Source organism: Acinonyx jubatus, chromosome A1 (assembly GCF_027475565.1).
Source record: "Acinonyx jubatus isolate Ajub_Pintada_27869175 chromosome A1, VMU_Ajub_asm_v1.0, whole genome shotgun sequence".
NCBI lineage: Eukaryota > Metazoa > Chordata > Mammalia > Carnivora > Felidae > Acinonyx > Acinonyx jubatus.
Genome location: NC_069380.1, coordinates 76,437,114 through 76,461,736, shown reverse-complemented (window position 1 = coordinate 76,461,736; position 24,623 = coordinate 76,437,114). Strand labels below are relative to the sequence as shown.

At 41.2% G+C, this 24,623-nt stretch overlaps 1 protein-coding gene across 2 annotated transcripts in view; it reads left to right on the top strand.

Annotated features, from left to right (window-relative positions):
* Positions 1–24,623, top strand: part of NALF1 (NALCN channel auxiliary factor 1) — a 623,416-nt gene that overhangs the window by 342,940 nt on the left and 255,853 nt on the right. The gene's annotated exons all lie outside the window — the stretch shown is intronic.

Genomic DNA, 24,623 nt, shown 5'->3' with positions numbered 1-24,623 from the left:
GGAAGTAGGCACAGTGCAAACAGAGGCTGGTGTCTAGGCAGCAGTTAAACCTCTGTGCTGAGTTGAAATTCTGGGTGTGTTCTTTCATCCTGCTCCTTGCTTCCCTTTTCCAAGAAAGTTAACGGGTGTCTTTCTACATCCAGCCATTTCTATTTGAGTTGAGTGACTAGTAACCACCCCCCCAACCCTTCTGTCCACCTGCCTGTGGATGCTAGCTGCCCTACCCACAGAGTTGCCCTCTGGGACACATCCACCTCTTTTTATCAGTATTTACAAATACTGATCTTAAATCACATCCGTTTTCAGAACGAATCATTAGACCTATTTATAAACAAGCAAAATAGTTAAAAGCAGATGAAACCGATCAGTACATCTTCTGCCTAGTCCATAGCTTCCTCTGAAATTTGGTCTTGTTTTTGTCTGCTTCCCCCGCCCCCGCCCCAAACCCTGCGGAATATATTTCTTTACTTGTCACCATTCTTCGCTCTGCACTTCACTGCAGCCAGTATTTGTTCAGGTGGAATAAATGTACCAGTTCCTTCTGCGCTCTCCCTTTGAGACTCCAAATCAAATACTACAACATGGTGGCCGACCAGGGAGCCTGACCTGCCTACTTCTACGATTCTACACAATGTAAATAAAAGGCTTCATATAAATATTCCTTCATATCATTTCTTTCTGGGGTCATTTTCTGGGTGCAGATGTCCCCACGTAATGACTTGGCTGTCCCATTCATCACCATTTTTAGTTCATGGGACAGTACTGAGCCTAGGCTCAGGGAGATCTTTTCACCATTGTGAATGCTATTTTCTTCATACATAAAAATGGAAGTGATAATATAATTTCCTGCCTATCAGGGCTATCACGAGAGGATAAAACCATAAACAAAATACTGCTTGCTCATGAAAGCACTTCGAACAGTTCTAAAGATTACAAGATGGGGGATGATCCTCTGTTAAAATTCCAGCAATAAATTCTAATTCAGCCATACTTGTTCTTAAGAACAGACTGCCCCATTTTTCATAATTATTCCCCACATTAATATCACGGGGAAGTCATTTCAACAGCTGTCTCTCTCGGTGGCAGATGTTTTAGCCTCAAAGAAAATGAAATTGTGTACTTGATTTTCTCTGGCATTTTGACTGAACCAGTCTTGAATCTAAATAACCACAAAATATCCATTGTTGCCGATGCCCAAAGTGCATCCGGTAGCAGAACCTTCTGAGTTCATCGGTGTCATCATGCTTCATTTTTTTGGTACCTAGGGAAACATCCTCCTAGAGGACGGCAGGAACTGATAGAAACGTAGGAGAGAGACAAATAGACAGCCAAGTGTGAACGCACTGTGGGACTGTGGGCTGGAATTCTGGGCAGGGTGTTGGAGGCAGCCGCTGGGGAAGGCGGTGGATGTTTCTGTGAGGAGGTGAGCTGCAGAGTGAGGTTTTACAGAAGGAGAAATTTAAGGAGGCAGTGGCGCAGAGGAGAGCACAAGAAGACCTATGGAGGCAACAGTAGATATTTCAGTTTTTAGACCATCAATCTAGTACTATTTCTGGTGCCATCAATCCTCTGAGTCAGGGTACATTAAAACGGGCCTGGAGAAATGAGGCCAAAATATATTGGGAGCCAGGAAGAGTGCCTTGAAGGGTCCCCAGGCCCGGACATCATTTATCAGTATGATAACAATGGTAATCATATACTTATAAAATGATTATGTATTGCATACTGTAATTACAATTATTTTATCATTTAAAACTATTGATCTTATCGTTTCTTCACTTTGGCTCGTTTTATCTGTTATCTTCAGGTTTTTTCCTCTGTTTTTCCTTTCTACGATTTCTTTTTTTTTTTTCATTTTTTTAATGTTTATTTATTTTTGAGTGAGTGGGGGGGGGGGAGAGAGAGGGAGACACAGAATCCGAAGAGGGCTCCAGGCTCTGAGCTGTCAGCACAGAGCTCCATGTGGAACTCGAACCCACGGACCTGAGCTGAAGTCAGCCACTTAACCGACCGAGCCACCCAAGCGCCCCCTTTCTACAATTTCTAAGAAGGAGTTAAATGTGCTCCCCAACTCTCTGAGCCTGAGGATTCTGTCTCCCTCTCTCTCTGCCCCTCCCCTACTTGTGCTCTCTCTCTCTCTCTCTCTCTCTCTCTCAGAAATGATAACAAATATTTTTAAAAAATTAAAGAGATCATGTATGTCCAGCGGGGGGGCAGGGGTGAGGGAGAGCGTGTATCCATTAACCTGAAATTACATGCAGGATAAACGAGAGCCAGGCTAGATGTATTAGCAGCATTTCTGATGTGGTTATCTTGATGGCTTTCATATTCCAGTTATCATTTCTGCCTTCTCCTAATGCATCTTTAATTTAGTCTTTGTAAGAATAGAAGGATAGGGCCGCCCTAACTCACATAGCAGCTTTGGGACATGGATTGAGGATGCCCTTCCGGTGGGCACAGCCCAGGTGGCTGGCCCTCCACTCCTCTTTGCTCTTTCTGCAGAGCACCCTGGACCTTCCAAAGCTATCCATTCAACTACAAGTGTGGATTCTAGACTCTTCTGGAAACCTTGTGTTTTTGCAGTATCATTCACTTTTTCCTTTCTGTCTCAGACCTGCTTTCAGTCACCTAGTGCCATGTCTGTTACCCCTTAGAACTGACAAAACCATTCATGTGTGACCCTACAGGAGTCGTTCAAGGCTTTGTCAGGACTCTAAGTCCCATGTCCTAGCTTGCCACCTGCACTGCACAAAATGTCCCATCAGCTGGTTCCAGTGCGATCAGGCGTTACACTTTGCTGCAGAGCGAATCAGAACGTTGTCTCTGCCACGATTTCTTTTTTCCTTTCCTTTTAAAACAGACATCAGCATAGTCCTCTGTCTTGTTAGACTCCTAAGGCTTCACTATTATGTCTCTGTGCTGCCTTCGACATTGAGTATGACCATATTCCATTGGTCAAGATGCATGGCTTAATTTTCTTGAGGTGAAACAGTAAATCGGGGTAGGCACATGGGTGTCCTTATTCCTGGAAACTGAGGGGTCTAGGCAGCCCTGCAAGGTTTCTTTGAAGAGTATGTAGGAGATGAGTTGAATTGACCAACACTTTTATTAGTCTCTCAAGTACATTATATTACCATTTACCATTTTGAAAGGCTGCAATGAGTTCCCGCATAAGAAACCTGAGGAGTAAACCCCAAGAGAGTGATGCTCATATAAATAATTGTGCCCTTTTCTTTAAAATGTGACAGCTTGTGCAAAATAATAAAATGTTGCACAGAATTTACCAACAGATGGATATACATTTCCAACACCATGGATCCGCCACATGGCATAAATGTGTGTTCAATCAGCGAGGATTGAAAAGTTTCATACTGTCAGTCATAAATCCCTGGGTTTTTTTTTTCTTTCACAAAGACTGCCCGTTCATTTTGAAGCAGCTTATCAACAATAAATTCACTGTCCAAAAGAATAAGACATATCCAAATACTCAGAAACTTGTTTCCGAAGTCTTGACTGGATGGCACCGTGTGTGAAAATTACTAGTGGTTCGTCTGCTCCTGGTTATCTCATCAGTTTTCCATTATTAGTATTGTCCACCCAGAAAGGCAACCTTCTGCATTTGAAAATAGCCATTTTTTTTACCTGCCATAAGGCCATTGGGGTGCTTGTATGAGAGGAGGAAGTAGATAATACTCTTTACCCACAGATGATCTCAAACTAATCAAGTAATGCTGAGAATAGTCACCCTGGGCAGACTTGGGGCACGCCAGGAACCAGACAGACTTAACTACCCTGGGCGACTTTATGTTCTTCATTCATATCACTTTCTACTTTATATACGTATATATAGTCAGGTCTGTCTCCTTGTACATTACTATGAGTCTTTTTTAAATTTAGATTTACTATCTTTATGGATATATATCCATATATATAGTATATATATCCACAAAGATACTATAAATATAAAGATATTATTTATTGTATTATATATAAAATATTATATAAATATGTTATTTATATATTTAAATATATCTTTATATTTAGGCCCTTAGTGTCAAGTTTACTTTTCACGGAGTTGTAATATTTCCCCAAAAAATTAACTACCTCTAAGAACACATGATAAAAAAAAAAAAACCAAACCAAACCAAAACAAAACAAAACAAAACAAAACAAAAAACTGACCCCTTGAGTATCCTAAGACACTGAGTTGAAATATTTCATGAGCCAGAGGCAATGAGAGGGAGGAAGGAACTACTACGCTCATTTTCCTGATTCCTCCCTAGGAAACTTCAAATTGGAAAGAGGACACGAGAAGGTCAACAAGGACAAGGAAGGTTCCCCGTGGGCACTTTCTGAGCTAGGTGCCCCCGCCCACATTTCCACCTTTGTGCAGGTCCCCTGCCCCGCCCCCCACCGCCCCGGGTTACAGGGGGCTTTCTCTCCCTGGAGCCTGCCCTCTGCTCTCAGAGGCATGGGGATCGATGGAGGGCAACTGGTCTCGTACTGACAAACTCGTGTTTCCAGTTACAAAAGGCCTCTAGCTAACTGGCACATTCAGATCAAGACCTGGAGGAAAGGCCCATTTGTCCATGGACCTTGGCTCCCACATGATCCACGGAGTAGAGGGTCAGCCCACAGGTGCGCAATTTGGGCCAAGAGGGATCTGAGCCTTATAAACAATGAATGTAAACAGTGACACCGAGCTCCCTTCTAGAGATAAAGTGGGGAGTAAAAACATGGGACCCACAGCATTCGGCAGCGAGGGGTGTAGAGGAGGAGATACACGTGAGGTAGACAAGCGATTTCACAGAGTTACAGAAAATTGTAACTGGTTTACGTCCTACAAGAGCATAAGGCAGGGAAATCTGTCATGGTCCAGGGATCCGGGCATGTCTCCTCAAGGATGTAAGTATGTTACAGAGAACAGCAAGAGGTGATGGGGAGGCAGGGTGAGGTCATCAGCATAGGCAAAGCTCCTGCCAGCCCACCCGGGAGGCGGAGCCCGGTGTTCGGGGGTCGAGAAAAGACCTGAGAGCACATAAAAAGGTTTTTGACTTCAGTTAAATTTAGGCCAACATCCCAGAGAATTGTTTCCAGAAGCTGTGTCAAAGTGCGTCTATATTTCTATTGGAACCTTCGGCGAACGGTTCCCAAAAAGTCTCCCGAACTCGTCGTCTCTCTGCTGGGTACAAGGTGTGCAGAAGCGACTGAATCCCGGGCCGTTCAGTCCCTGAAGCGTTCACAACGTCATCGTCGAACATGTGAGCGAAATGAGATGCGGGAAATGAACCGCACTCACTGCGGAGGAAGGGAGGGTCCTTGTCTCAGAGGTGACGATGGCCACTCGTGCTCAGCCCTGGTGGACGGAGCTCACAGAACAAGAGGCGGCTGTCACTGCAGATGTCTGGAGCCCTAGAATGCTGGGGGACTGGAGGGACTGATGGGGTCCGAGTGCCGAGCCGGCTGCACTCTAGCACAAGTGCCAGTAAAGCATCTAATTAATTTTTAGTAATTAGCAACCACTGAGCGAGGCGGTAGAGAAAGGCACTGCCGTCCTCTCCGACAGGAACACAGACACGACTGGTGAAGCCTCCGTGATACTTCACGATTGCATGAAACCCGACTTCCTGACATGATATCATAGCTACACGTTTGGAAGGTGGGCTGAAAATGAAGATCTTTTTCCAGTGTTGCGCGCGTTAACTAGCGTTTAGGAGGCTGGCGGGTCCTGGGAAGGAGTGCACACAGGAGCGGAAATGGACATCCCATCACATTCCACCGGCCAAGTCCTGCGATCATTGCAAATACCCTGACGACAAATACTCTGCGACAGTGCTCCATCTGAGAAGCTTCAGACTAGAAGTGGATCACGATGGCTGTGAAGCCCAGGTCCTTTGCAGGCTTTCTCGGCTCACCTGTCCGTGGAGTTCTGATTCCAAAAACAATGACCGCCTTCTGCTGCTCGTAGGAGAGGCTGTTCTCAGGATCCCGTGGTACCCTTCTGTTTCGAAGTCTGTGCAAAGGTCAGGATGCCTCATGCCCTTCTGCTCCTATCACCTCTTCCTGACTCCTCCTAAGCAGGCTGTATTACGTGCAGGATGTTAACCAGCCGTGCCAGTAGATGAGAAACATTTATTCGCATGGGCGTCCATTTCACAAGTATTTACTGGCCGGCACAGGGAATCCAAAGGTGGGAAGTAAGGAGACCTGTCAGAGCCTTGCTCGTTCTTCATTTAACCTTGATGAGGGACAAGTTAAAAAGAAGGAGAAAGAAGAAGATTCCTCTCAGTCCAGACTGGACACTCTGCCCCTGTTAACCCAGTTCTCCTTGCCGAGGTCTTACGGGGATTTCAAAATACTGAAGAATAATTTAAAGTGCAGATGTCCAATGTGTGCTTGTGATTGAAAATAGGACCATTCCCCAAAGTAATTTTCCTGAAAGTGTTTATAAAGCAAGAGAGTCACAAATGGATACAAAACTAGTTCAATTCAATATTGAATATAGAATATGCAGGAAAAATGAATAAACCGTTTTTTTCTAGGAGACTGTAATATATAGGCATATTGGACACATATTTCTTTATTCCAATTATTTTACTGTCAGTGAGCTGTAATGAAGGATGAATTTCTCATTCTTTTTGGCCTTCTACATTGCGTTGTACTGATTTGAGGGGAAAAATGAGATTTTGGAGTTAAGAAATTTGCATTGATTATTGGCTTTTCCATTTACTCACTAGGGGTCTATGGGTAAAACATTCAACCTTCAAAGTTGTGAACAGAGAGAATAATAATAATAATAATAATAATAATAATAAAAATAGTGGTGCCTATTCCTTAAAATTTTTAAGACTCTTATAAGATTTTATATATACATATTTTTAAATATATTATATACACACGCATTTTTTAAAAAGATCTTTTTCTAAACTCCAAAGACTTTTTAGCTGTAACATTTATGTAACATACTTATTTATATGTATATAATTTCTTTCCTTATTAGCGCTCCAGTGTTGTGATGTCACTGGTGTAAGGGTTTAAACATCAGGTTCCAAGTTGAAGCTCTAATCTCTTTTTATATAATCTCATTCTCATCTAATATAATGACAGTGATTGGTTCAAAGCTCTTTGAGTAAAAATTGCATGGTTTAAAAATTCATTCCCACCCTAATTTGAAATCTATTTTGTGTTGTGGTTTCCTCCTTGGGAAGCCCATATTTGTGTCTAGAGATTAAAAAAATATATAAGAAATACCCTTTATTTATTGCTGCTTTAGTTGCTGTAATAAATCGGATTTCTTTATGTCATAGGTGGACATCCAGTTAGATGAAAACGAAACGTTCTCTACATGGCATCAAATCAAACATGCTCTCGATTGGAAGACCAAGAAAAAAAAACCCTGGGGTGCCTGGGTGTCTCAGTTGAAGCCCTGTGTTGAGCCTACTTAAAAAAAAAAAAAAGAGAGAGAGAGACTAAGAAAAAAAAAAACCCTGGGGTGCCTGGGTGTCTCAGTTGAAGCCCTGTGTTGAGCCTACTTTATAAAAAAAGAAAAAAAGAGAGAGAGAGACCAAGAAAAAAAAATAGACAAAACATGACAATCTATTGACTTTATTACACAACTAGATTTTAGAATTGAGAAGCTGCAATGGGTAAAGTTGTCTTAGAATCAAAGAAATCTGGGACGTGGAATGAGATTTTTTTCAATTTTTTTTAATGTTTATTTTATTTTTGACAGAGAGAAAGACAGAGGGGGGCAGGAGCAGAGAGAGAGGGAGACACAGAATCTGAAGCAGGCTCCAGACTCTGAGCTGTCAGCACAGAGCCTGACCCGGGGCTCGAACCCACGGACCGTGAGATCATGACCTGGGTCATGACCGAAGTCGGATGCCCAACCGACTGAGCCACCCAGGTGCCCCTGGAATGAGATTTATAAGTATGTTATCTGTTAGCCAAAGCATTAATTTTGCTGATTATGGACATATATACATATTATATGTGTGTGTATATATATATATATATATATATATAATGAATATATTCATTATATGTATATGCATACATTTTATATATATATATGCACATATTTTTCCAGAAGCTGTGTATATATATATATGTATATATGTATATGTATGTATATATATGTATGAATATACATATAATGAATATATACATATACATATATATACATGTGTATATATACATATACATATATACACATATACATGCACACATGTTCCTTCACGCATTCATTCACTGGCAGGTACTGAGGTTGCTTCCTGAATGCAGCCATGATGCTTGGTGAATGTAAATACACTCAATCCTTGGGGCATATTTCTATAGGGAGCCCACGTGCCGTTTGGGACACTAATCTGATAATCCCCCTGATAACATGTAAACCCCAAAACTGCCAAGTACTGCTGGGCCACATGGTCCTGGGGGGGCAGGGAGGTGCATGAAGATGCGGTCAGGAGGATGACAGAATGTGCACTGGGCCGGTGGGCGGGGCAGGAGATGCTGATTTCTATTTTTAAATTGGTCTCCGTACTGAACTTTGGCACCGTGGCCAGGAAACTGCTATGGGGTTGGTCTCCCTGATATTGGTCTTTCCTCCCTCCCCAGTTTCTCCCCCGTGTAGACCACTAGCCATCTGCCACGTTGAATAGGTTCAAATGCTTCTCTGCTTTCCCAAGACAACTATTCCAGGCTGCTTCCTACACTCTTGCTGCAAGTTCACTTACTGTATAGGTTTTTAAAATTATTCTAATTAAAAAGGCTTGTTTATTTTTCATATGTGCTGCAAAAATGTGACTACCCACTTTACTTAAAATGAAACTTGCTGCAGTCTCTCTCTCTCTCTTAAAATATCCGTCCCTTTCTCCTTACTTGAATGCCGTGTGTCCTATATTTGAGTTCTCTGCTCTGCTGTAGACATAGAAGAGTATTGCAAAACTTCTTCTGTTGAAAAATAACATCCTCATTGGGGTCTCTGATGGTATTAGCCAGGTTCTCTAGAGAAAGAACATATAGGGTGTGTGTGTGTGTGTGTGTGTGTGTGTGCGCGCGCGTGCGCGCGCACACACACACGCGGAATTGGCTCACAGAATTATCTGACCTGGCAAGTCCAAAATTTGCAGGACAGACTGGCAGGCTGGAAACCAGGGTAGAGTTGCCATCTTGAGTCCACAGGCAGTCTACTGGTAGAATTCCCTCTTCTTTGGGGTACCCCAGTCTTTATGTCTTAAGACCTTCAGTTCATTGAATGAGGCCCACCCATCTTATGTTGGCTCATATGCTTTTATCTAATGTCTGTGGGTTCCAGTGTGAGTGTCGTGTTAAACATACCTTCACAGCGACATCTAGACTGGTGTTGAGCCCACTCTCTGGGCACTATAGCTTAGCCAAGCTGATGCATAAAATTCATCAGTTTCATGGAAGATGGCAGAAATATGGGTAATAAGACACTTTCTATATAGCCTAAGTCAGTCTTTCTTTCCACAAAAGATCCTGGTATTCCTATTATTGGTCAGGTAGGATCGCTTAAAAATTACAGTGTCATGGAACAGACGACTCCTGTGGGCACTCCTGAATCTCCATGGCACTATCCAATGTCACCTTTGACAAGAAGTGTTTATGCTGTTAATGAGACCCACGGGGTCCTTCCGTTGAGCCCCTGTAGGACTTCACACATTTTTCCCCTTGGGTTTTCACGCATATTGCTTCAGCCACAACTCTTCCACTGAAGACAGTACTCCTAAGCAGGGCCTTTATTAATAGGCCCTTAATAGACAGTTTTTACGTGAACGACAAAATCAACTAAGAAGTCAAATTCGGTGCGTCTGTTTACATGCATGCTTTTGAGAGAAGTAACAACAACAATTGTTAGTTCGGTATGATTGCTTTCATATGATAACCTATTTTTAATAGACTAGAAAATATCTCTAGGTTTTCTTTTTCGGCAAGTGTTTGAAAGAAAAGCAAGGAAGCTTTCGTGCTGTTAAATCATTTCAGATGTGCCATTGTGACAAAGATAGTATTTCATTTATTAGGAATTTTATATGGGCAATTTCCACTGTTGGAGAGAAGTGTCACGATAGGAAATCCATTCAACTACGGGTGAAATGCACACTGTCCTTTGGTGGTTTTCTCTTAATCTCCAGGCACTATAATGCAATTACTATCTAATTGTGCTCATCAGACTCTTAGCAGTCAATCCAGTGCTTAAATGTCTGTCCGATCAGCTTAAATATAATTCATAGAGGAGAAGATCTTCAGCCTTGAAGATGCAGATGCTCCCTCAGAACCTCCTCGGGTGGTCAAAAGAGCCGACGTGTTCAGGTCTCGGCCACGTTCAAGAACACCAAAAAGGTTACTTCAGCACCAAATGATCAAAGCCTTTGCCCCTTTTGTTTTACTTTGGAATATTTTTAAAGAACATGGTGTAATGAGTAGTCGTGTAATTAGCCAAAGGATATGAGAATGCCTTCATCAGTACATTTTGTTTAAAATTAGGGAGTTAATAGCAATCATATATTTAGTGAATATTTAGGGCTTCAGACTCCACCTTACCTCATATAACTGCCATTCAGCTTCTAAAATACTTCATTTTGGGCCAGAATAAAAAGTACAGTTGGCCTTTAGTATAAACAGGTTTAACGGTTTTATAGAAACTCTAAAGATGATGACGTGTAGCAACCTGAAATTTTACTGAAGAACAGGTTTGAGTCAGAATATCTGCAAAGCTGATATGCGGGAATGATCGAGCTAATAAGTGACTTAGTACGTGAATAGCTTGGCCAATGAGGAAGCTTAACCTCTAGAGAGGCAAATGTAGTGCTATTAAAAGAGAGACTCCAAAGTCAGCTGCCAAGCTTCAACTTGAGCTCGATGAAGTGGGACAATACCACTTTTAACAGTCTTTCGGCAAGACTCCTAAAACGAAGTTAGCTTTCGCTCACTCACTTTGGCTTTGAAGTTTCGTCTCCACGTCATGAGTAAAGTAATTCCACTCGTTAATGTATTCGGTTCTTTATGAAAATAGGATCCTTTGAAATACAGAAATATATTTTTTCTGCCGTCTTCCAAGCCAGAAATGCTGGAATTGGTGCATGTTTCTGAACTTCATTCTCACATTTGGTGTTACGACAGTCTCTCGGGAAAGTAACTCTTAGAGAGACAAAAGGCAGGGCAGGGTTGGGGGGCAGAAACAGAGTGGAAATAATGGTGCGTCACTTTCCAAAAATGACATAATTCTTCCACAATATTGGTTTGCTTAAAAAAAATCTACTCTGGGGCACCTGGGTGGCTCAGTTGGTTAAGCGTCTGACTCAGGTCATGATCTCACGTCTTGTGAGTTCAAGCCCCATATCAGGCTCTGTGCTGACAGCTCAGAGCCTGGAGCCTGCTTCGGATTCTGTGTCTCCCTCTCTCTCAGCCCCTCCCCGCTCATGCTCTGTCCCTCTCTCTCTCTCTCAAAAATAATTAAACATTAAAATTAAAAAAAAAATCTACAAATTCTGATCACCGAAGAGCAAAAAACCCCAGTTGGGAAAGTGAATACCTATAGAGTAGATGCCAGGGCAGATGTAACTATCAAAAGGTTAGTGTGGAGGAGGGCAGAATTAGGATGAGTCCCCATTGATAGATGTGTTACAGTAATGAAACTGTTTTGTAGCACAGGAGATGTATACACTACTGTTATTTGTTTAAAGATTTTTTAAATATTTATTTGCTCATTTATCTATTTTGAGAGAGAGAGTGCATGTGAGCACTGGAGGGGCAGAGAGAGGGAGAGAGAGAATCCCAAGCAGGCTTCACACTGTCAGTGCAGAGCCTGATGTGGGGCTCGATCCCACGACCTTGGGGTAATGGCCTGAACCAAAATCAAGAGTTGGATGTCCAACCCCACTGAGCCACCAGGCGCCCCCCCATTGGTATTTCAGTTTTTATAGAAGTATTTTTTTAATATTTAGTTTTGAGAGAGAGAACGAGAGAGAGGTGGGGGAGGGGGGGACCATAAATGGGGGAGGGGCAGAGAGAGAGGGAGACACAGAATCCTAAGCAGGCTCCAGGCTCTGAGCTGTCAGCACAGAGCCCGTCGTCGTGGGTCTCGAACTCACAAACTGCAAGATCATGATCTGAGCCCAAGTCGGACACTTAACCGACTGAGCCACCCAGACGCCCCCTTTGGTATTTCTTTAAGGTAACTATAAATGTAAAACAAGACAGAGATATTTTGAAGGAAAATTATTCATAAGAAGCTGATTGCTATGATGTCAGGAATGTTGAAATTCCCAGAAGGCAGATCTCAATTATATATTAGATATCTTGAGGATTTTGCATGGCCGCTTTTGACAGTCAAATGTTTAAGATGCACGGGCAGAGAGGGAGGACAAGGACCACAAGTGGGGTGGCTGGTCCTCACTTGGTTTAAGGGACCAACATGAATAGTCTCTTCTGTGGAAAAAAGGCTGGAACTGACAGTGTAAGCAATTCCTTTGACGCTCAGAGCCCTTTTGAATAAAAAAGTAACTTTGATATGAAGAAGTTTTAATTGTCCTGGTTTGCCAAGTATCTTGCATGATGAAAAGTCTAGAGAAAAATGTGAACCTGTAACTTTTATGAAAAGTCAGAAATCATTTCATTTTAGGATCTGGAACAAGCACATGTGTTTCTAAAGATTCTGTATATTAACCAAATGCGTATTTGTAATACTTAATGCAACGGTAGAAGATACTTGTATGACAGTGAGTTTTTCATGACGCCTGTTACTTATTAAATATTCAATAAATAATAACATATATTATTACCTATAAACTCACATATGTGTGCTTTACCTTGATGCATTATATTACATTTGTAAAATAATTTCTTTGGAAGTGTATGTGTTTTGTATATTTTCCAAATATTTATTTATAAAATTGCACTATTAATTAGATTTTGTTGAATCCCTGAAGAAAAAAAATGAGACCCAGTTAGAAATAAAAAAATATTCTCATTAAACTCAAGCATTCTTGACTTGTGCTTAAAAAATGTATATTTCTGGGGGCGCCTGGGTGGCTCAGTTGGTTTAAGTGTCTGACTTCAGCTCAGGTCATGATCTCATGGTTCGTGAGTTCAAGCCCACGTTGGACTCTGTGCTGACAGCTCAGAGCCTGGAGCCTGCTTCAAATTCTGTGTCTCCCTCTCTCTCTGCCCTCTTCCCTCCCACGCTTATGCTCGCTCTCTCTCTCTCTCTCTCTCTCTCTCTCAAAAAACATTAACATTTTTAATGTATATTTCCTTTTTAAAAATTTTTTATTGTTTTTATTTATTTTTGAGAGAGAGAGAGAGAGAGAGAGAGAGAGAGAGAGAGAGAGAGCGCACGTGCGCATGAGTAGGGGAGGGGCAGAGACAGAAGGAGACAAAATCGGAAGCAGGATCCAGGCTCTGAGCTATCAGCACAGAGCCTGACATGGGGCTGGAGCCCATGAGTCATGAGATCATGACCTGAGCCCAAGTCGGATGCTTAACCGACTATGCCACCCATGTGTCCCTAAAAAATGTATATTTCCATGTGAGAAAATTAATGTTGAGTACCAAATACTTGAAAGACTATGCCGAAGAAAAACTTGCACCTGCTGAAGTTTAAGGAGCCAGCCTGACTTTATTCAAGGCCGTTGCAATAGAGGGAAGAAGCCAGAACCCTGCCTGAGCTCAACTCTGCCAAAACAGAGCATGGGATGGGATTGTAGACTATCTGAGTTTGCTGATTATTTTTACCCCCCACCCCAGAAAAGCCAGTTTTTCATGACAGGAAGTACCGTTAGCTCTGCATTTGTAGCTCTTGCACCTGCAGAAGGCTGGCCCCAGAGACTGAGAAGTGGGACACTGTTTCCTCTGATGACACAATTCAAAGGGATGGCTCCCAGCTCCTTGGGAAGATGTTCCTGGGTTGCAAAAGTGGCAAGAGACTCTACAAAGATTTACATCTCAAAAGGACAAAATTTGCAATATTTACAAGTTTTCTTTAAAAAAAAAAAAGTGTTCCAAGCAAAGGGAGATTAGGGACCTGGAACCAGGAAGAAGCCTGTGTCTGTGGTTTCAGCACATAGAGGAGAACATTAGGGCCATCTTGGTCAACCACCCGACTAACCTGTTAATCAAGCAAAGTTCAGCTCATTATCTTCACTGTAGGTGGACACATGGCCACATCTTTCGGTGGCTTCAGAAGAGGGACCCATGGATAGATATTTATGGGCTTTTGAGGTCTGGACCCAAAGGACTTAAGATGAGTCTTTCAATGCAAGGATCTGATTGAGATTGAATCAAGGTCCTGATACTGTAATTTAGGACAGGTAGACCCAGAGAGGTGGAATGTCTTGAAGCAAGTATTTACAAATGAACAGTTGTTTGATTAGAAAGGGGGGCTGTTTGGGCACTTTGTTGGTTTGGGGAAAGTTTCTGAAGCCAACAATGAAGTGTTATACTGGCTAATAGCCTTATCTTCCTGAGAAAGAATTTGCTGGAACAAATAATAAAGTCAGGTTGATGGAGAGGGCCTTCATCTTGGTCCTGGTCATTAAACTATGGGATCATTTGAGGTCTCAACTCCCAGTAGCTAATTGAACATTCAACTGTGTGTGTGCACATGTGCACGCATGTGCATGTTACAAATTGAAATAGAAGACAAAGATGGTTTTCATGTCACTTGGACGTGTTTATTGACTCAGTTTCCCTAACTACAAATACATTACCAAGAGCTTCAGGTAGCACATGAAAATACTTTTTTAAGGTCACATCAATATGATTTGTCATTTTAAAGGAATTAATGTCCATTTAAACAGTCTGGTTACTCTCCTAAATTGTTTCTTGACTTACAAATTAATTGATCCCTGAGTTTCTAAATACCTCTTGGCTCATTACAGGAACACTCGTATTAATTGACTCAGCAGAGGGTCTCTGTGGTTGTCTCTGCTGCCAGATAATTTTTACCAGGTGAGTCCATTTAGGGAGTCCAGTATAAATCTAGGATCACATCCTGATAAGACTGAATGCCAAAATCCCAACTCCACCTGCCTAAAGTGAAATGTGGTTATAAACAGAGTTAATCAAATGCCCAAAAGTTATCTATACTTTAGTCATTGGTATAGGAAAGATGAAATGTTTGGGATGGTTTCGTTCTATCCAGATATCAAAGACATACTTTAAAGTCCTTATCCTTAGAATGATCATCAATTTGCCTACAATGAACTCACAATTAATTTAATATTGTCAGTATGTTCAAAGTCAGAGAAATATACTATTGCAGCCAAAATTTAAGTGAATTTATCTTATTTTTCTCTCACATTTTATGCATGAGAAAAACACGTAACACAGTGAAAGATGTGCTCTGGTAGTTTGGTGGGGGAAATATGACATTTTCAACTTGTATGTTACAGCTCTTTATTCTATATGACATACTGGCTAGGTCAGAATAGCCCATTTTACAATCGCTCTCTTTGAGGGCTGGTTCATATCCCAAAGCTCAGAGCTTAAGACAGATAATCTGTGTGCATAAAATGTCAACTCAGTCATAAAAGAGACCTGTGCCTGCAAGGACAGAACTTCCTTTGTCACTCGAGGGTGCCACTCCCCAAAGTAACTGTATTAATCCTCAAAGCTTTCATTTTTGAAATATGTATCTCTTTCACAAACTCAGCATGTAGACTGAGGACTGATTTATCCCCCCAAAGAATCGGGTTGTCTGCAGACCTAGAATCTCCTCTTGCCAATGAGTCTGCCCCCCTTGGCGTCCTGGGCCAGCAATCCGTAGGCTCTTGGGCTGCCTTGTCTGTCGTTGGCCTGAGTGTTTCTACTTCTCCTTTGTCTGTTAAAAAGAAGACAAGGGAGAACTGTATTTCTGCACTGGGTGAAGACTGTGGGTGTGTGTTTCTCTGTGAGCGCCTACACAGCATTGTTTGAACAACCCTCAATCAAGAGTTCCTGTGAGGAAATAATTTCTCCCTTGAGGTCTGTCACTTTCTGATTTAATCGTGTCCATTTAATTGAACTGAAAGAGACAATAAGTTTCCTGAGAATTTCTTTAAGCAGTTTCTAAAATAAAATTAACTTATAATTATACTTATTTCCATTAGTTTATTACTTGCCTCTCTTCAAGGGCATCTTTAAAACACTAATTTGAAGAGTAACTTTTTGCTATCCAGAGAATCTCCAGGAAACCCATTGTCAAGAAGATCAGGCGTTGGCTCACTTTATGGTAATTCACACGTGTGCATGGGAACAGCATGCTGTATGCAAACCAGAGGGACTAGTATCTTTCCAGTATATTCAGTGAAAGAGCTGCGCTTGAATGTAGAGTTCAGAGCTGCAGCCCATCACCATGACCGCCTCCCACGCTCCATGCTCCTGTTCTCCTCTCCAACACTCTAGAGCCTTCTGGCTCTCTGATGAGAATCTTTCCTTCCACTTTTCTGGATGGAACCAGTTCCAAATATTGTGCCCAGAGATCCATGGGTTTGTCTCAGTATCTCCATGTAGGATGGATAGCCTCACCAGCAGGGTTTGGGTGAGAGTGGCTTAATGTCAAAATGTCATCATGTACCCATCCGCCATGCTTCGTTGCCTAGCTATGTGACTCATTGCTCCTACTCAGTCATGAACTGTTTTCATCGACATTTCAAATTGGAAAAGCGATGTGTGTACTCAACACACACTCGATTGATATAAAAACCTAGACAATGTAAAGTCAATGCCGCCCTTCAAATTATTCAGAATTACTGTTATTAATCATTTAATACCATCCTTTTGTGCGTATACATATGTGTGTACATATACATATGCCTGATAACTAATATAACTGTATACGTATCTTTAAATTTTAAGTAGACTCTGTGTCCAGTGTGAGGCTTGAACTCACGACCCTCAGGTCGAAAGTCATATGCTCTCCATAAAATATTTTGAATAAAAGAATTTCATGGGCATCCTTTATATTAATTCCTACAGGATCAGCTTACAATTCGTCATGTCCACATTGCATTCTATGGTACGTATGTATAATAATTCACTTGACTATTGACCATGAAGGGGCATTTAGGTTTTTCCAGCTTCCTTCGTTTTAGAATTAATTCTTCAGTAAACATTTTTGTACATTGTCTTCATCAGCTTGGGCTGTGATAACAAAATCCCATAGACTCGTGGCTTACACAAGAAACATTTAGGTGTCACAAGTTCTGGAGGCTAGGAGGTAAATTAGTGATCACCTTCCAGGTTGGCTTCCAACCTGCTGCTTTCTTGCTGTGTCTTCACGTGATGGGGGAGAGAGCGAGGCAGAGCCAGAAAGAGAGATGGGGGGGGGGGGTGGGTATTGTTCCTGTCTTATTTGATAAGAACACTAATGTTATATGAGGACCCCACCCCTCATGGCCTCATCTAAGCTTAACTGACTTCTGGAAGCTCTATCTATGTCTGTACATCACATTAGGGGTGAGAGCTTCAACATATGGATTTTGAGGGGGACACCGTTCTATATATAGCATACATATACACCTGTGCATGTGTGTGGATATTTCTGAAAGATAGCTTCTAGAAAGGGAATTTTTAGTCAAATTAACTTCTGTTGTTATTCATTAGAGATTATGACTGCGCAGCATAGGAAAACGTCTTGATTTCCCTGAGGTTGATGGCATACGACTGCTAACAAACATGTGTAACCTTCCCCATCTCAGAATCGCTTTTTGCCCTATCTGAAGTGCACGTGTGAGACTTATATACTGCCTGAGGGATGGTTTCATTTTCCTCTTACACCTGAATATGTTTGAGTAGTTGACCTAAAGCACTGAAAACTTGAAACTTTCCTCTGCTACCTAACTGAATTGTCAAATCAGTAAAGAAGTAAATTAAGAAATAGTTAACGACCTATATAGTTAATAATACTGTATTGCGTATGTGAAACTTGCCGAGAGAGTAGATCTTAAAAGTTCTTATCACAAGAAAAAAGATTTTTGCGACTAGGTGTGGTGACGCATGTTAACTGCACATACTATAGTGATCATTTTGTAATATATACTAATATTGAATCATGACACTATATGCCTAACACTAATATTATGTTATATGTCAATTCTACCTCAATAAAAAATAGTTTAATAATAAGTATATGCAAAAAAATTATTAAAAAGTTGAGATAGGGATTATTAGACCCTTACAGCTAAGACTTAATCATTCTAGCATGTTTTAAAATAATTTGTTTTATTTTTTGATAGTTTCTGTGGGGCCCAAAATAGCCTTAGATATTGATTTTTACCCTCTAAGAGATAAGCCATAAATTTATCTTGATTAAAAAGAAATAATTTACAGGGCACCTGGGTGGTTCAGTTGGTTAAGTGTCTGATTTTGGCTCAGGTCATGATCTCGTGGTTTGTGAGTTCGAGCCCCGCATCATGCTCTGTGCTTACAGCTCAGAGCCTGGATCCTGCTTCGGATTCTGTGTCTTCTTCTCTCTCTGCTCCTCCCCCACTTGTGCTCTGTCTCTCTGTCTCTCTCTCACAAATAAATAAACATTTTAAAAACAGATACAATTTTTATCCATAGTAGACACTTCAAATTTTTTGTTACTGTAGTTAGACTTACAGACATCATGTGCCTTTTTTATAATCTTAAAAAATTTGCCTTGAAACACATCTATGAACATGATCATTATAAACAATAAAATCTCTCATCTCTCAAAGGATATGTTCAAAAACTTTCTATGTAGCTGGGTTGTAAGATAATAAATATATTCCAAAGTAGAATATCTTATTTAAAAAAATTTTTTTTAACATTTATTTATATATTTTTGAGACAGAGAGAGAGAGAGAGCATGAACAGGGGAGGGTCAGAGAAAGAGGGAGACACAGAATCTGAAACAGGCTCCAGGCCCTGAGCTGTCAGCACAGAGCCCGATGCGGGGCTCAAACCCACAGACCGCGAGATCATGACCTGAGCCGAAGCCGGCCGCTTACCAACTGAGCCACCCAGGTACCCCTAGAATATCTTATTAAAAGAAGGAACTTATTAACACTTACCATCACTGTGTTTTTTCAAATATTGAGTAGATTTTTAGTTTTTTTAATGATTATTTTTGCGAGAGAGGGAGAGAGAGAAACCAAGCGTGAGTGGGGGAGGGGCAGAGAGAGGGAGACACAGAATCGGAAGCAGGCTCCAGGCACTGAGCTGGCAGCACAGAACCCGGACGCTGGGCTCGAACTCACGAAATGCAAGGTCATGACCTAAGCCGAAGTCGGACTTTTAACCCACTGAGCTACCCAGAAACCCCACAGATATTGAGTAGATTTTTAAATCACATTAAAAAAATCAGTATATCTGAAAGTAAGACCTCAGAACTTTAAGAGAAATCAAGGTTCATATTTTATGGTAAAAATTGTATTGAGAAACTGCTCAAAACTCAGCAAAATATTCCATCTTTTATATCATATTAACTACAATCACTCTTCTGTATATTTATTAAAGACTCATCAAGTAGATTAATGGCAATAACTAATCTGTGTATGTTAGTGTCTGCATTTTGATCTGATATCATACAAATATACCTATCAGATAATTATTTTCTCTCACCATGAGTATTTTCCCTCTTCTTTGTTTCCAAAGTGCTTTGCTCTATCTTCCTTCCTTCCTTCCTTCCTTCCTTCCTTCCTTCCTTCCTTCCTTCCTTCCTTCTATTACCATACAATGTTATAACAATATGGACTATATTCTCCATGCTGTACTTTTCATCCCCTTGACTTATTTATTCGATAACTAGAAGTTTGTCCCTCTTGATCCTTTTCATCTGTTTCACTCACACCCCCAACCCTGTCGCTTCTGGCAACCATCAATTTGTTTTCTGTATTTATGATTCTATTTGTTTCTTGGTTCATTCATTTGTTTTGCTTTTTATATATCACATAGAAGTGAAATCATATGGTATTTGTCATTCTCTGACTTGTTTCACTTAGCGTAATACCCTCTGGGTCCATCCATGTTGTCACAAAATGGCAAGATCTCATTATTTTTTTTAATATTTATTTTTTGGGGGGGAGAGTGCAAGCAGGGGAAGGGCAGACAGAGGGGGCAGTCACAGGATGTGAAGTGGGTTCTGAACTGATAGGCTGACAGCAGGCAGCCTGATGTGGGGCTTCAACTTATGAGCTGCAAGACCATCACCTGAGCTGAAGTCAGACGCTCAACCAACTGAGTCACCCAGGTGTACTCGTTATTTTTTATGGCTGACTAATATTCCTGTGTGCATGTGCATACACGTGTGTGTGTGTGTGTGTATGTGTGTGTGTGTGTGTGTGTGTGTGTGTGTGACATTTTCCTTATCTATTCATCTGCTGATGGGCACTTATGTTGCTTCATATCTTGGCTATTGTAAATAATGCTATAATGAATGTAAGGCTGTAGATACATTTTCAGATTAGAGTTTTGTTTTCTGTGGATAAATACCCAGTAGTGGAATTGCTAGATCATATAGCATTGCTATTTTAAAATTTTTGAAGAACCTCCATGCTGTCTCCCATAGAGGCTGCACCAATTCCTACCAATAATGCACAAGGGTTCCCTTTTCTCCACATCCTCAGCCAACCCTTGTTATCTCTTACCTTTTTGGTATTAGCCATCATTATAGTGATGTGTCTATACATTTGATTCCTCCCTTACTATTCCGTAAGCTCACTCGCTTGTTAAAAGGTGTCTGTTACATGTTTATTTTGTCAAAAAGGTCTAGATGGTTTGTATCTGCAGTTTAAATAATACTTCTGATCAGCCCGCTGCTACAAATAGACATCTGTTCACATCTTATTTCATTCTATTTTTGTATTTTTTTTAATAATTACTGGTACTAAAGTGAGCAAACTTAGGCACAGAATTTTGATGAAGGGGACATTGGGGCCTGACGTAACCATCGTGGTTATAAAGACTTAGAGCAGCGCTTTCTCAGCACTGACTTCATCTGGCCGTGGACCAGAGTCAAGGGTTTCTGACTCCTCCTTGTCCAGGTACTAAGGGTTAGGAGGGTAGGCACATGAATGGTTATTCTTCTTGGTACCTGCAAATATTTATTGAATGGAGCCTAGATTTTCAGATGGTGGCTTCCATTGCCCCATGATTACAAGTAAATTTTATTTATTTATTTATTTATTTATTTATTTATTTATTTATTTATTTTCAATGTTTATTTATTTAGTTTGAGAGAGAGAGATAGAGAGCAAGCAGGGGAGAGGCAGTGAGAGAGGGAGAGAGAGAGAATCCCAAGCAGGCTTCACACCGTCAACACAGAATCCCACTCAGGGCTCGAACTCATGAACCATGAGATCATGACCTGAGCCGACACCAAGAGTCAGACACTCAACCAACTGAGCCACCCAGGTGCCCCACAGGAAATTTTAATAAGTTAGGATTGAATTAAATTGAAACAAAAATCACTATAGCTCACCAGAGTGTTTAGCACTTTCCTTCTTTGAATTCTTAAACACATCAGCAGTTGGTTTCTGATTTGCATTAATTCCGTGCATTGCCATGGCACAAGACGGAGGTAAGGAACAGCCATGTGCCTTCCTTAGCCTGACAGTTACTGATTTTAATAGTTCCAAATATTGATTGGCTAATCAAGTGCAAAAATTTTGCCGATAGTTTGAAGGATTTGACTTCCTTATGATGCTATTTGCTTCTCATAAAGGTACTCCCATGCTAAGTGCAATAGTAACAACAAGCTTTTTAATTGATTCTTTATTTTCATTAATCACAAAAAATTATACCATAAGAATTAGAAGAAGGTAATTGAATTTCTATTGTGGATTTCAGTAACTTGATTTCACAGCCACATTAAAGAATAAGCAGGACTTGAATACACTGCTATCCCTTTATAGGTGGATTATAAATTTTTAAAAAATGTTTACTTATTTTTCTATGTTGGGTGCCAAAATTATATAGATTTTAACTTGATGTCTGTCATTTCTATTCATAATAGAAATGTCACCAGGATTAGGATTCACCTAGTTCCATGTCAGGGTGGAACGATGTGGCTTGCTTTGTAAATCTGAGTGGCCAAGAACCTATGGTAAACTATATGTAAACAAATTTACACATGTGTTCAAAGAACGTATTGAAGTAAAAGATGAAAAGGCTAATAAATTTCCCAAGAAAGATAAAGGTCCAAAATGTCAGGTGAAGTTTTGGTGGGAGAGGAGTCAAATCTGAACGTGATTGCCACAGGGATCGCCATCCATTGAGTGCAATGCCACATGGACATAAGTGAATGGGAGACTTGGAATGAATGAAGTTGATAGAGCGACTTGAAGGAGACAAGAGCAGATTGCAACACCATCACCCCATCTGCACATTGCCTAAACAACCCCCAAATAGAGGAAAAACTGAGAAAACACCCTGAAAAGAAACACACACACACACACACACACACACACACACACACACACAACTTTACAAGAAGTTTCGAAAAACCATATGACACAAAGAGATATTCCCCAGTTCAGAGCCCATTTCCAGCTTAATTCAGTGGTTTTACTTTTCTCTCTCATCTCGAGAAATACACCTTTAAATAAACCATTAATAAACTCTCTCTATCCCTGATTCTGCCTGAAGTCGAAGAGACCAGACCACTCAAAGTGTGAAGTTTTATAAGCTGTCCGTGTGCTCTAGGCCAACAAGGGACAGGCAATGGTTGGGACCCCAGGCAAGAAGTCCTTGCCGCATTCGCTGTAGACCCCATGCTGAGATTCTTGGCGACCATCTTCCCCCAATTGTCTTCTCCTCCCCAGTGCTCTCCCCTCAATGAATCTTGCCCTTATTACTGTAAGAATCACATTCCTGAGCTTGCCCCTAGCGCTCCATCTAATCAATAGCTACAGCGCTATTTTAGGTGTGGAATAGGATTCCTTTCCTGGCTCTGGTTGGCGAAAATGGGCAGACGCTCCCTACGTAGGAAGGCATTAGCACGGATGATGTATCAGGTGCAAGCAGTACAACAGCAGTTCGCTTCAGGGTTGCTTTTGTTCACAGGATCTTCTGTGATAGAGGTTCCTACAGAGCATGAAGGATGGGGCAGGTGCTCAGATATGAGTAAACAGAGTTTGAATAGGGGGTGCCTGGGTGGCTCTGCCGATTGGGCATCCGACTTTGGCTCAGGTCATCTCATGGTTCATGAGTTCGAGCCCTGTGTCGGGCTCTGTGCTGACAGCTCAGAGCCTAGAGCCTGCTTTAAATTCTGTGTCTCCCTCTCTCTCTGCCCCCTCCCCTGCTCTCTCTCTCTCAAAAATAAATAAACATTTAAAAAGTTAAAAAAAAAGAGTTTGAATGGGATGGTTTGGGGGGGGGTGGTGCAAAGGATTCAAAGGAAAAGTGAAAACACCTGAAAGTTTCTGCTGGAAAAAAAGGGAACAGAAAGATATCTAAATAACTATACCACATTATTGATGGCATGCATTAACAATATAGAAATATTTAGTAAACCAAAAAAAGAAATATTTAATAGACCAGGATGCCATATGTAATTTCCTTTTGTATTAAAACATGTCTAAGTTTAAAATCTCTATGATATTGCCAAATTCCAGGTTATTTTATTTTATTTTTTATTTTTTTGTATTTTTTGAGAGAGAGAGAGAGAGCATGTGTGAGCAGAGGAGAGGGGCAGAAGGAGAAAGTGAGAGAATCTTAAGCAGGTTCCATATTCAGTGCAGAGCCCAACACGGAGCTTGATCCCATGACCCAGGGATCATGACCTGAGACAAAATCAAGGACTGGACGCTCAACTAACCGAGTCGCCCAGGCACCCCCAGATAATTTTGATGATAGAAGCAATAAACAAGTGAATATAAATCAGACTTGCTGATCTTTGTGCTATAAATAAAAAAGTTAAAGGGAAAGTTATACACCAAAATGTAAACTTTTAAACAAGGACAGAGTGTGACCCGTATGATCACTTAAAATTTCATATTGCGTGTATTTAAACCACGGCACGATCGCTCATAACACGAAGGTTCAACGTGAACCCCAAAAGCAGTCGAAGCTCACAGTGGAGTACTTTCTCCCAGTCCCCTTGTTCTGTCACTGCAGTGTCATTTCGACTCGCCCGCCCTGCCCCCGACAGCACACACTGTCTATGCCGTTGTCAAATAGTTCACTTTTAAATTTCATTCACTTTTCCTCGTAATATCAGTAATGGCCGACGGTCACTTGGTGATTGTCTTGTATCAGTCACCATGGTGTGCCAGCTTTGATGTGAGTTGGTAAATAAATTATGTCTATTTTACAGACAGGCAAAATGGCCACGTTGGGACTTGGTAACTTATCCAAGGTAGCATGGTTTGGGAAGGTGAGGAGGGAGATCGACCACCTGCTTGAATGGGAACACAGGTTTCGGTGTCCCACAGATGGGTTGGAACCTAGGAAAATGGTCTCGCTTTCTACATCTACGTCTGTTGGTAGTCCCTGTTTCTCAAGTGTATGCCCTCTGTGCACAGCCCCTTGATTATACCCACCTACGGCTGAAGGATTTGTTTACCAGAAGTGCCTCACACTTACAAGCCTCCGAAGGACAGGAAAGCAAACCTCCCGTCTCATGATGCCAGCAACAAGCTGTGTCTGGTTCCGGGTGG